The following is a 12,384-nucleotide window of genomic DNA, read 5'->3' as shown; positions in this document are numbered from 1 at the left end:
ACATCTGCAGCTTCTGACAGAGAGAAAGGGAAATCCCTGTTGCAGAATGGAGTGCTGGTGTGATCTGAAAGCCTGCTAAATGTCCAAGGGGTTTGGATATTTAAGTGACCACGTGGCAGGCAGGCAGGAATGAAGATATTAATCACAGAGCTGACTGAAATCACCATGGCATAGGTGATCATCAGGTTTGCCAGCTTTGCTTCCAGGCAGGGCAAGGGGTTCGAGTTCCCTGCTCTCCTGTATTGTTCAGGCCTAAGGATGTCCTCACTGGATATTCCACTTGTGGAAGCCAGAGATGTCGTTTCAGAGTCAACTGAGGACAGCAGTGCCTGTAGCAGTGGAAGTGACACTTATGCATCTGCCTCCTTGCAGATTGAATCAGTTGATCCCATTTTGTGATCCATTGTTGCATTAGATAAGTCACTGAATCTCTGCATTCCGAGGGTTCAAGTTTATTCACTAGTGTCACAAGTAGGCTTACATTAACACTGCAATTAATTTATTGTGAAAATCCCCTAAGGGGTTGAATAAGTTTGATTCTCCCTTGCCAGAGATAAGCAGATAGGGTGAGTGCTATGTATACAGGATGTAGCCCCTTTAACAGGATGGGTCAGGTGGCTCGGGGCATGGGGTAACCTGCTCAGGAAACCTCCCCTACAGCCACTCAGGGGATGGAGTGCGAGAAGTACAGTTCTTCAATAAACCCTATTGTTCCTGTGGCTTGACATTCCAAGTAACTTCTTTGGAGCTCCCTCCCCGGTACTGTAAGTCTTAACAGTGAGGGGACAGCTCTGTGAGGATTGCATGCTTCTCTATGATGCAAGGTGCCATTGACGGGATGCTTGTCACCTTGCGGGCATCACATATCAACTCTTCACAATACTGTACTAGAAATGGACTCCACTCCATCAACGTCCAACTGCTGTGTGAACATATCCAGTGCATCATACAGATCAGTGCCCAGTATCCTGGCAAGAGAGCTGATATACTGGATTTATCCTCAAGGCGGGTAACAGGAGTTGGGAAAATTCCCAGCTCGGCCAGCCCCCGCTCCAGAGAAAATATCGATAGATAATAGAGTAAGGGTGTGTTATGAGCCAGGTTTAATGAATCGCTAAATTTCCATTTTAAAAAGTATTTGCCTTGCAGTGGTCAACAGACAGAGCTAACTAACAGATCAGATCTAAGCTCTGCAGTCCTTCCACATCCAGTCATGAATAGTGGTGGACAATTAAACAACTCACTGGAGGAGGAGGCTCCACAAACATCCCCATCCTCAATGATGGGGGAGCCCAGCACAACAGTGCAAAAGATAAGGCTATTTGCAGCAATCTTCAGAAGGGCCGAGTGGATGATCCATCTCCTCCTCCTCCAGTGGTCCCCAGCATCTCAGATGCCAGTCTCCAGCCAATTCGATTCACTCCATGTGATATCAAGAAACGGTTGGAGTCGCTGGATACTGCAAAGGCAATGGACCCTGATAACATCCCGGCAATAGTACTGAAGACTTGTGCTCCAGAACTTGCTGCTCACCTGGCCAAGCTCTTCCAGTGCAGTTACAACACTGGCATCTACCCAACAATATGGAAAATTGCCCAGTTATGTTCTGTACACAAAAAGCAGGACAAATCCAACCTGGCCAATTACTGCTCAATCAGTCTACTCTCAATCATTAGTAAAGTGATGGAAGGGGTTATCAACAGTGCTATCAAGCAGCACCTGCTTAGTAATAACCTGCTCAGTGACACCCATTTTGGGTTTCGCCAGGGTCACTCAGCTCTTGACCTCATTACAGCCTTGGTTCAAACATGAACAAAAGGGCTGAATTCCAGAGGTGAGAGTGACTGCCCCTGACACCAAGGCCACATTTGACCGAGTGTGGCATCAATGAGCCCTAGCAAAACTGGAATCAATGGGTATCAGGAGGCAAACTCTCCGCTGGTTGGAGTCATATACTTAGTACATAGGGAGATGGTTGCGGTTGTGGAGGGTCAGTCATCTCAGCTTCATGATATCTCTGAAGGAGTCCCTCAGGGAAGTGTCCTAAGCCCAACAATCTTCAGCTGCTTCATCAAAGACTTTCCCTCCGTCATAAGGTCAGAAGTGGGGATGTTCACCAATGATTGCACAATGTTCAGCACCATTCATGACTCCTCAGATACTGAAGCAATCCATGTTCAAATGCAACAAGATCTGGTCAATATCCAGGCTTGGGCTGACAAGTGGCAAGTAACATTTATGCCACACAAATGCCAGGAAATGACCATCACCAATAAGATACACTCTAACCACCGCCCCTTAACATTCAAATCCCCCACTGTCAATATCTTTGGGGTTACCTTTGGCCAGAAACTCAACTGGACGCACCACATAAAAACAGTGGTTACAAGAGGAGGTCAGAAGCCAGGAATACTGCGGTGAATAACTCACCTCCTGATTCCCCAGAGCTTATCCACCATCTACAACGCACAAGTCAGGACTGTGATGGAATACTCCCCACTTGCCTGGATGGGTACAGCTCCAACAACACTCAAGAAGCTTGACACCATCCATATATCACCGTTTCTTCGCAGTCGCTGGGTCTAAATCCAGGAATTCCCACCCTAACGGCATTGTGGGTCAACCCACAGAACATGAACTTCAGCGATTCAAGAAGGCAGCTCATCATCACCTTCTCAAGTACAATTAGGGATGGGCAATAAATGCTGGCCAGCCAGCGGGAGTTTCAAAATGAATCTCCCACACTCATGAATCATTGGAAAGTCAGGGGGCGGGGCCCATTCCTACTGGAGAGGCCGGCTGAGTGAGCCACTGCGCATGCGCCAATCTATCAGCGCCAAGACCAGTGCATGCGCAGTAGTCTCGCACTGCCGTCATCCTGATTGCTGGACAGCTGAATCGCTGGCCAGCCTCAAGACCCCACATCGTTGCCACTCAGACCACCACAGGCTCTGATCACTGCACCCCCATGTCCGGGCCAGCCTCCACTCCCTAACACCCCCAGTCCACCTCGATCTCCCCCCTCCCAACTGTCCCGATCATCAGGCACCCCCATCACCTACCGGCAGCTCCGACCCCCCACCCCACCCATTCATGTCTCCCCCTGCCCGGCAGTCCAACCCCACCCCCGCCATGATGTCCAGCCCCGATCGCTGGCCTCCCTCCCTCTGTCACTGCAGGGTGCAGAGTGGCAACAGGGCACCCACCCCCACTGATCTACCTCCCAGAAGCCCCCCATTATGTCCCACCTCCTATTAGGCCACACCCCCTTGGCATGCCCAATGCCCGTTGGCCAGTGCCAAGATGCCCCCTTGGGCATTGCCACTTTGCCCCTTAGGCAGTACCGGGGGTGCAGGCTGGCACTGCCAGGCTGGCAATGCCCAGGGGGATTCCTCCTTACTCTCAGTGGTGTGGGAGGCCTCAATGGCCCACCTTCACTCCAGCAGAGATGAGCTGCCAACTCTCTGCATGTGGGGAGCTGTTGTAAACCCCATTGGAGCGAAACACTCCTGGCGGGTGGTAAAGGCTAGCAGGCCCGGAGATTTCAGTCCTGGGCTGATAATGGGACTCAAATTGTATTTAAATGAGAATTTGAATAATTTATGCAGGTCCACGCCAGCAATCAGCACAGAACTGACAGCAGCAGAATTCCGATACTTGGAGACTCACAGAGGCCATGGTGCCCAATGGGAAGCCCATTACACAGCCTTCGCTTGAGACTCCTGTTCCGCTGCGCTGCTAAAGCCCCCATCAATTATCTGGAAGAATTGATTCTGTGTTATCAGATCAGTTTGAAAAGGAAAGTGCTGAGTTGTGTTGTTTCTGCAGTCAGACTGCTGTTTTCTTTGGGATTACCTCGAAGAGGACATGCTGAGTCATCATTGCCAAATCAAAGAGGTAATTTTTTTAAATCCTGCCTTGAATATCTCAGTCAATTTGATGAACTTCTCAAAGAGCATTTGAAAAGTTATCAATATGGTGGCTCAGGGGAGATCAACTTTTTAATGCACCAAACCTGTGATGAATTCACGACTATACTGACAGAGCGGTTCAAAAACCAATTCACTAAAGAACTAAAAAATGCCAAGTACTATTGGTTCAACACCAGCTTTGAGGCATGTGACCAGCGATGGTGAAGCTACAATCTCACACTACTGAGTGTCTGGAGACAACTGTCTTGGAAATTATTGCAAATTTAAATTGTGGGCAAAGCTTTGATAATGCCGCAAATGTGGCAGATCTATAAGCAAGACTGAACAATGTAAGCCACAAATTATTCATTGCATGCTCCAGTCACTCCTTGAATTTAACCTGCAATGCTGCGGCTGAATCCTGTGAGTGCGCTGTACATTTTATTGACTTTGTTCAAAATGTGTGTGCCTTTTCTTTTGAATTCCACGCATTGGTGGAATATATTGCAATCACATTTGGAGTAGGCAATTGGAAAAGATTTGATTGCCAAAAGAATTTGTGACACCAGGTGGTCCACTCATGCAGATGCTGTTCAGGCTTTGAAAATGAATTTTGCTGATATAAAGGAAACATTATTAGACACAGCTGCATCAGTTCAGAAACATTATGTGTGAAAGCTGAAGCAAAATCCTTAGCAGAGAAATTTGAAAAGCATGATACTGCTGTTTTGGAGGGCCGAAGGGCCTTTTACCTGTGCTGTACTGTTCTCTTTGTTTTTACTCCTTTGTGGAACCATTTACATGAAAGAATTAATTCCCTAGAAAATCACTGCAAAATGTTGATATGACTTTTTGAATGCTGCACAATTGTTAAGCTCAGTTGAAAAGTTTTGTCATAGAAGTCCAAAGTGACTATGGCTCGGTCGAAGATGATGCACTAGCATCAACAAAAAATACATGTCCCTCTGATGATGGGAAGCCAACAAGCTGCTGGAAGTTATTTTTTAATGCAATGAGGTACAATGAAATTACTTTAAAAGGGAAAGAGAAGATCATCATTGAGACTGCCAATGTTACTAATGACACAATAATGCTGCAATTGCAGAGTAGAAATGAATCTCTGAAGAAAACAGTTGATTTATTTTACATGTTTTTTGAAAGAAGTTTGGATGAGGGTTCTAAAATACACCGTAATTAAATGTATTCTATCAAGAGAAGATAAACAAAATTGTTCTGAAGGTGAAGTGAAGCAATTCATTCATTTCATCAATAATGATTCGCTCTGAGCTTCAAGATCATCAGCGGATTTGTACAAACTAGTAAGTGATTGTTTGCTTTGCTTTGCTTTGATTTGATTTGAATTGATTTATTATTGTCACATGTATTAGTATACAGTGAAAAGTATTGTTTCTTGTACGCTATACAGACAAAGCATACCTTTTATAGAGAAGGAAAGTAGAGGGTGCAGAATGTAGTGTTCCAGTCATAGCTAGTGCATAGAGAAAGATCAACTTAATGTAGAGTTTAGAAAAGTTAGAATGAATCAGGCAACATTTCCAAATGTAGACATTTTGAAAATATTTCTCGCAATACTTATCACCGATGCTTCTGCAGAATGTTTAAAAAATTGTAAAAATTATTTGCAAAGAACGATGAGTTAGGAACATTTGGTAATGGTAATGCAATAATGGCAATGCAATTGATAATATTATGAAAAAAAGTATAGAACAAAAAGCTATCTAAGTTGCCATGCCAACATGGGATGAAGCAAGAAAATCCTAAAAGCCCTGTCCATCTTCCATATCCTCTTGTTCAGTAAGCAATCTTCTTTGGATAGCCTCCTTTTGGAGATGACAAACTGGACAATCATGAAGAGTATCTTCCAATGTCTCACCAAACTCACAGTGTTGTGCCAACCTTTTTACTTCCACTTGATTCCTTCTGTGGAATCTGAACTGTTCCGTGATGATCAATGGTCTTGGAGAGTAATGATCTTCAAGGATGCTTGTCAGTAATTGTAAGTTTTGGTTGCTGCCTTTGCTGGATGAATCAAATTCTGGAGCAAATTGAAGTTTTTACATCCTGCTGTACTGAGGAAAGCTGTTATAAGCAACTTGTTTGCAATTTTATTCACTTGTACAAAGTACTCCAAATGCTTGGCATAAGAACTCCATGATCATTTTCCTTATTGAAAGGGTCCAAGGATTCTAATTCACCTGCCATTTGTAGGTACTAGTGACTCGAGACTGCTCAGTAAGGATATATATTGGAAAATAAATGATGTTAATAGTTCATGCAAATTCACAAATAGAAGGGTTGTGAGTGGTGGTAATAATCTTTTGAGGTGTGTCTATTTCAATGCCAGGAGTACTGTGGGGAAGGCAGACGAGCTGAGGGCGTGGATTGACACATGGAATTATGACATTATAGCCATTAGTGAAACTTGGCTACAGGAGGGGCAGGACTGGCAGCTCAATGTTCCAGGGTTCCGATGTTTCAGGCAGGATAGAGGCAGAGGGAAGAAGGGTGGGGGGGGTGGCATTGCTAGTCATGGAAAATGTTACAGTAGTGCTCAGGCAGGACAGATTAGAGGGCTTGTCTACCGAGGCCATATGGGTGGAGCTGAGAAACAGGAAAGGTATGACCACATTAGTCAGCGAGAATTGGAGGAGCAAATCTGCAGAGAGATAGCAGACAACTGCAGGAAACATAAAGTTGTGATAGTAGGGGATTTTAATTTTCCACATATAGATTGGGACTCCCATACTGTTAAAGGTCTAGACGGGTTAGAGTTTGTAAAATGTGCTCAGGAAAATTTTCGAAATCAATATATAGAGGTACCAACTAGAGAGGATGCAATATTAGATCTCCTATTAGGAAACGAGTTAGGACAAGTCACAGAAGTGTGTGTAGGGGAACACTTTGGTTCCAGTGATCATAACGCCATTAGTTTCAACTTGATCATGGATAAAGATAGATCTGGTCCTCGGGTTGAGGTTCTAAACTGGAAAAAGCCAACTTTGAAGAAATGAGAAAGTATCTAAAAAGCGTGGATTGGGACAGGCTGTTCTCTGGCAAGGATGTGATTGGTAAGTGGGAGGCCTTCAAAGGAGAAATTTTGAGAGTGCAGACTTTGTATGTTCCTGTCAGGATTAAAGGCAAAGTGAATAAGAATAAGGAACCTTGGTTCTCGAGGGATATTGGAACTCTGATAAAGAAGAAGAGAGAGATGTATGACATGTATAGGCAACAGGGAGCAAATAAGATGCTTGAGGAGTATAAAAAGGGCAAGAAACTACTTAAGAAAGAAATCAGGAGGGCTAAAAGAGGACATGAGGTTGCTTTGGCAGGCAAGGTGAAGGATAATCCTAAGAGCTTCCTCAGGTATATTAAGAGCAAAAGGATAGTAAGGGATAAAATTGGTCCTCTTGAAGATCAGAGTGGTCGGCTATGTATGGAACCAAAAGAAATGGGGGAGATATTAAATGGGTTTTTTGCATCCGTATTTACTAAGGAAACTGGCATGGAGTCTATGGAAATAAGGCAAACAAGTAGGGAAGTCATGGAACCTATACAGATTAAAGGGGAGGAGGTGCTTGCTGTCTTGAGGCAAATCAGAGTAGATAAATCCCCAGGACCGGACAGGGTATTCCCTCGGACCTTGAAGGAGACTAGTGTTGAAATTGTAGGGGCCCTGGCAGATATATTTAAAATGTCGGTATCCACCGGTGAGGTGCCGGATGATTGGAAGATAGCTCATGTTGTTCTGTTGTTTAAAAAAGGATCAAAAAGTAATGCAGGAAATTATAGGCCGGTAAGTTTGACGTAAGTAGTAGGTAAATTATTGGAAGGAGTACTAAGAGATAGGATCTACAAATATTTGGATAGACAGGGACTTATTAGGGAGAGTCAACATGGTTTTGTGCATGGTAGGTCATGTTTAGCCAATCTATTAGAGTTTTTCGAGGAGGTTACCAGGAAAGTGGATGAAGGGAAGGCAGTGGATGTTGTCTACATGGACTTCAGTAAGGCCTTTGACAAGGTCCCGCATGGGAGGTTAGTTAGGAAGGTTCAGTCGCTAGGTATACATGGAGAGGTAGTAAATTGGATTAGACATTAGCTCAATGGAAGAACACAGTAAGAGTTTTAACAACACCAGGTTAAAGTCCAACAGGTTTATTTGGTAGCAAATGCCATTAGCTTTCGGAGCCCTGCTCCTTCATCAGATGGAGTGGATATCTGCTCCCAAAACCATTTGGTTTTTTCTGCTCCCAAAACCATTTATAATTACCATTAACAATTATAATTTTGTTTCTATTTACATTGCCTTCACATTTTTTTTCTTGTCCCATTCCCACACTCTCTCCCTTTGCACCATGAAACCTTTTGTCATTTAATCTCTCCTGCCCTCTGTCCTATCATTTGTTCCCACCCTCCCCTTTTCACCTGCTCAAAATCTGTTGCATTTCTCACTTTTCTCAGTTCTAATTAAAGATCCCAGACCTTAAACATTGGCCCAGTTTTTCATTCCCAGGTCGGGTGAGGAGACACAGGGGAAATCTGGGCCATTAACTCTCTTCTTCTCCCTACACATGCTGCCAGACCTGCTGGGCATTCCCAGTCTGTTCTGAATTTGAAATGTGGGCTGGAGTTTTCCAGCCATTCCGGCCCCACTGCCGCTGCAAACAAGGACATTGAACTTGACGCTCAGCCAAATCTCCGTTCACTGCAGCGGGACCAGAGAATCCCACTGGCGTGATCAGCCAGAACATTCCCACCCTGTTGTCTGTCGTTGCATTGATAAACATTTTGGGTCAACAAATAGCAGTGGGATAATCCATCAGTTTTTAGGTGATATGATCAAGGGAGGAGTGCTAAGCAGGATAGAACACCCCACAGTCTTTAATTATCTATCAACTAGCGTCAGCGATATATCCCAAGGATGGAACATACGAGGGAGCAAGCTATCCTAGATCTGGTCCTGTGTAATGAGACAGGAATAATTAATGATCTTACAGTTAGGGATCCTCTCAGAAGGAGCGATCACAGTATGGTTGAATTTAAAATATAGATGCAGCATGAGAAGGTAAAATCCAATACCAGTGTCTTGTGCTTAAACAAAGGAGACTACAATGGAATAAGAGAGGTGTTGCCTAAGATAGACTGGGAGCAAATACTTTATGGTGGGACAATTGAGGAACAGTGGAGGACTTTCAAAATGATAGTGTTCAGCAGAAGTATATACCAGTGATAAGGAAGAACAGTAGGGAAAGAGATAATCAGCCATGGATATCTAAGGAAATAAAGGAGAGTGTCAAATTGAAAGAAAAGGCATACAAAGTGGCAAAGATTAGTGGGAAACTAGAGGATTGGGAAATCTTTAAAGGTCAACAGAAAGCCACGAAAAAAGCTATAAAGAAAAGTAAGATAGATTATGTGAGTAAACTAGCTCAGAATATAAAAACAGATAGCAAAAGTTTCAACAAATATATAAAATGGAAAAGGGTGGTTAAAGTTGACAATGGTCCTTCAGAGGATGAGAAGGGGAATGCAATATGTAATAAGAATTTACACTTTGGAAACTGAGGGAGCAGACAGGAAATGGCCAAGGCATTGAACAGGTATTTTGTGTCGGTCTTCACAGTGGAAGACACAAAAAACATCCCAAAAATTGATGGCAAGAAGGCTATGGTAGGTGAGGACCGATAAACTATCATTATCACTAAAAAGGTTGTGTTGGGCAAGCTAATGGGGTTAAAAGTAGGTAAGGCTCCTGGCCCTGATGGAATGCATCCAGGGGACTAAAAGAGATGGCGGGGTAAATAGCAAATGCACTAGCGGTAATTTATCAAAATTTGCTGGACTCTGGGGTGATTCCCGCAGATTGGAAAACACCAAATGTGGCACCACTCTTTAAAAAAAGAGATGGACAAAAGGCAGGAAAATATAGGCCAGTTAGCTTAGCTTCTGTCGTAAAGAAAATGCTTGGATCTATCATCAAGGAAGAAATAGCGAGACATCTGGACATAAATTATCCCATTGGGAAGACGCAGCATAGGTTCATGAAGGTCAGGTCATGTTCGACTAATTTGGTGGAACTCTTTGAGGACATTACGTGTGCGGTGGACAATGGGGTACCTGTGGATGTGGTGTATCTGGATTTGACCAAAGGTTGCTCCATAACATAAAGGTGCACAGTGTTATGGGTGATGTATTAGCATGGATAAAGGATTGGTTAACTAACAGAAAACAAAGAGTGGGGGTAAATGGGCATTTCTCTGGCTGGTGATCAGTGGCTAGTGGTGTGCCTCAGGGATCAGTGCGGATTTGGAGTTGGGAACCACATATAGAGTGTCAAAATTGGCAGATGACGCTAAGATAAGTTGCGGAGCAATGTGTGCAGAGGAAGCTGAAAGTCTGCAAAGGGATCTAGATAATCTAAGTGAGTGGGCAAGGGTCTGGCAGATGGAGTACAATGTTGGTAAATGTGAGCTCATTGATTTTGGGAGGAATAACAGCAAAATGGACTATTATTTAAATGGTAAAAAACTGCAGCATGCTGCTGTGCAGAGGAACCTGGGTGTCCTTGTACATGAATCACAAGGAGTTGGTTTGCAGGTGCAGCAGGTAAATAAGAAGGCAAATGGAATTTTGTCCTTCATTGCTAGAGGGATGGAGTTTAAAAACAGCGAGGTTATGTTGTAGCTGTATAAGATACTGGTGAGGCCACACCTGGAGTACTGTGTACAGTTTTGTTCTCCTTACTTGAGAAAGGATATACTGACACTAGAGGGGGTGCAGAGGAGATTCACTAGGTTGATTCCGGAGTTGAGAGGGTTGGCTTATGAAGAGAGACTGAGTAGACTGGGGCTATATTCATTGGAATTCAGAAGAATGAGGGGAGATCTTATAGAAACATATAAGATTATGAAGGGAATAGATAAGATAAAAGCAGGGCGCTTGTTTCCACTGGCAGGTGAAACTAGAACTAGGGGGCATGGCCTCAAAATAAGGGGAAGCAGATTTCAGACTGAGTTGATGAGGAACTTCTTCACCTGAACGGTTGTGAATCTGTGGAATTCCCTGCCCAGTGAAGCAGTTGAGGCTACCTCATTGAATGATTTTAAGGCAAGGAGAGATAATTTTTTGAACAGTAAAGGAATTAAGGGCTATGGTGAGCGGGTGGGTAAGTGGAGCTGAGTCCACAAAAAGATCAGCCATGATCTTATTGAATGGTGGAGCAGACTCGAGGAGCCAGACGGCCTACTCCTGCTCCTAGCTCTTATGTTCTTATGGCACTTGCATCCTTTAAGCGTTGGATGGGAGTTGTGGCTACCTTCCACCCTCAAGCACAAGAATAGATTTTAAGCTCACATAATGGGATTTCCCGGCCACACTCGCCCAAGGCCAGAAATTCCCGGGTCCTCCCCGCACCCGCTAATGCCCAATGAACTAGACCTTCAATTCTTGTTCCCTGATTCTTCACGCTGAAACTTGCCATCAACGAAGAAAACAAGGGAAAAATCCTATCAAAGTAAATATACTTCACAAACTACATATGGAGCATTCATTATTTAGCAAATAATTTGTTCTTCCATGTTTACCATTCTCATTGCACAGAGTGGAATTACAGGAAAAAGAATCCTTTCATTACTGCAATCAGCTTAATTCCCCAAAATTGTTTCCATTGACTCAAGGTAATTTGAACAAAGTTAAAACTAATTTAGGTGCAGACAATGGAACACAATTATCAGACAGTGCTGCAGGGGTTGCTAAACCTGAAGGACACGTGGGATTTCTGTTGTTTTAATTATGTTTTTGATGCTTGTTCAGCTGTCAATAATAACTCAATATAAGAAAAGAAACCTGCTCTGTTTGTAACTGTCCAGCAGCTGACTCTGCCAGTGACAATTGCAATGTATTTGCTGTGGTGGGTGCTACTTGGTTTGGTGGCCTGTGTGTTTGCCAAAGACAATCCAAATTGCAGACTTCAAGGAAGATTTAATTTGCCAGAACTCGCACAAGATGGGGACATCATCATCAGTGGCATTTTTCCCATTCATTATCGAGGAGTACCTGCTGAGACTTCCTACCAAACACGACCAGAGACACCGAGCTGCTTAGAGTGAGTGTGATCTTCTTGATGATCTTATTGAGTAAAAATGAAGGGACAGATAGAGACTCAAAGAGATTTCAGGAAAAAAGTCCACAGAGTAGGTCCAAACTGGCTGAAGGCAGAGAAAGGGAAGGAGTGCATTGAGGCAGGAGTCAGAGCCACAGACCTGAAGCCAAAGGAGATGTTGTTATGAAGGGGAAGCATTTACAATGAATGTACATTTCAGTTGTCTCTAAGTTAATTTCTCGATCAAATAAATGGAAATTCATATCTGACACAGTAAAGAAATGAGCTGCACCATTTATTTTTCATTTCACTAACCGGCTTTAGTTACTCTCATACCCTTACTTCATTATT

This window comes from Mustelus asterias, chromosome 3, assembly GCF_964213995.1.
Source record: "Mustelus asterias chromosome 3, sMusAst1.hap1.1, whole genome shotgun sequence".
Lineage (NCBI taxonomy): Eukaryota > Metazoa > Chordata > Chondrichthyes > Carcharhiniformes > Triakidae > Mustelus > Mustelus asterias.
The sequence above is the reverse complement of the archived record's forward strand: the minus strand, read 5'-3'. Positions refer to the sequence as shown.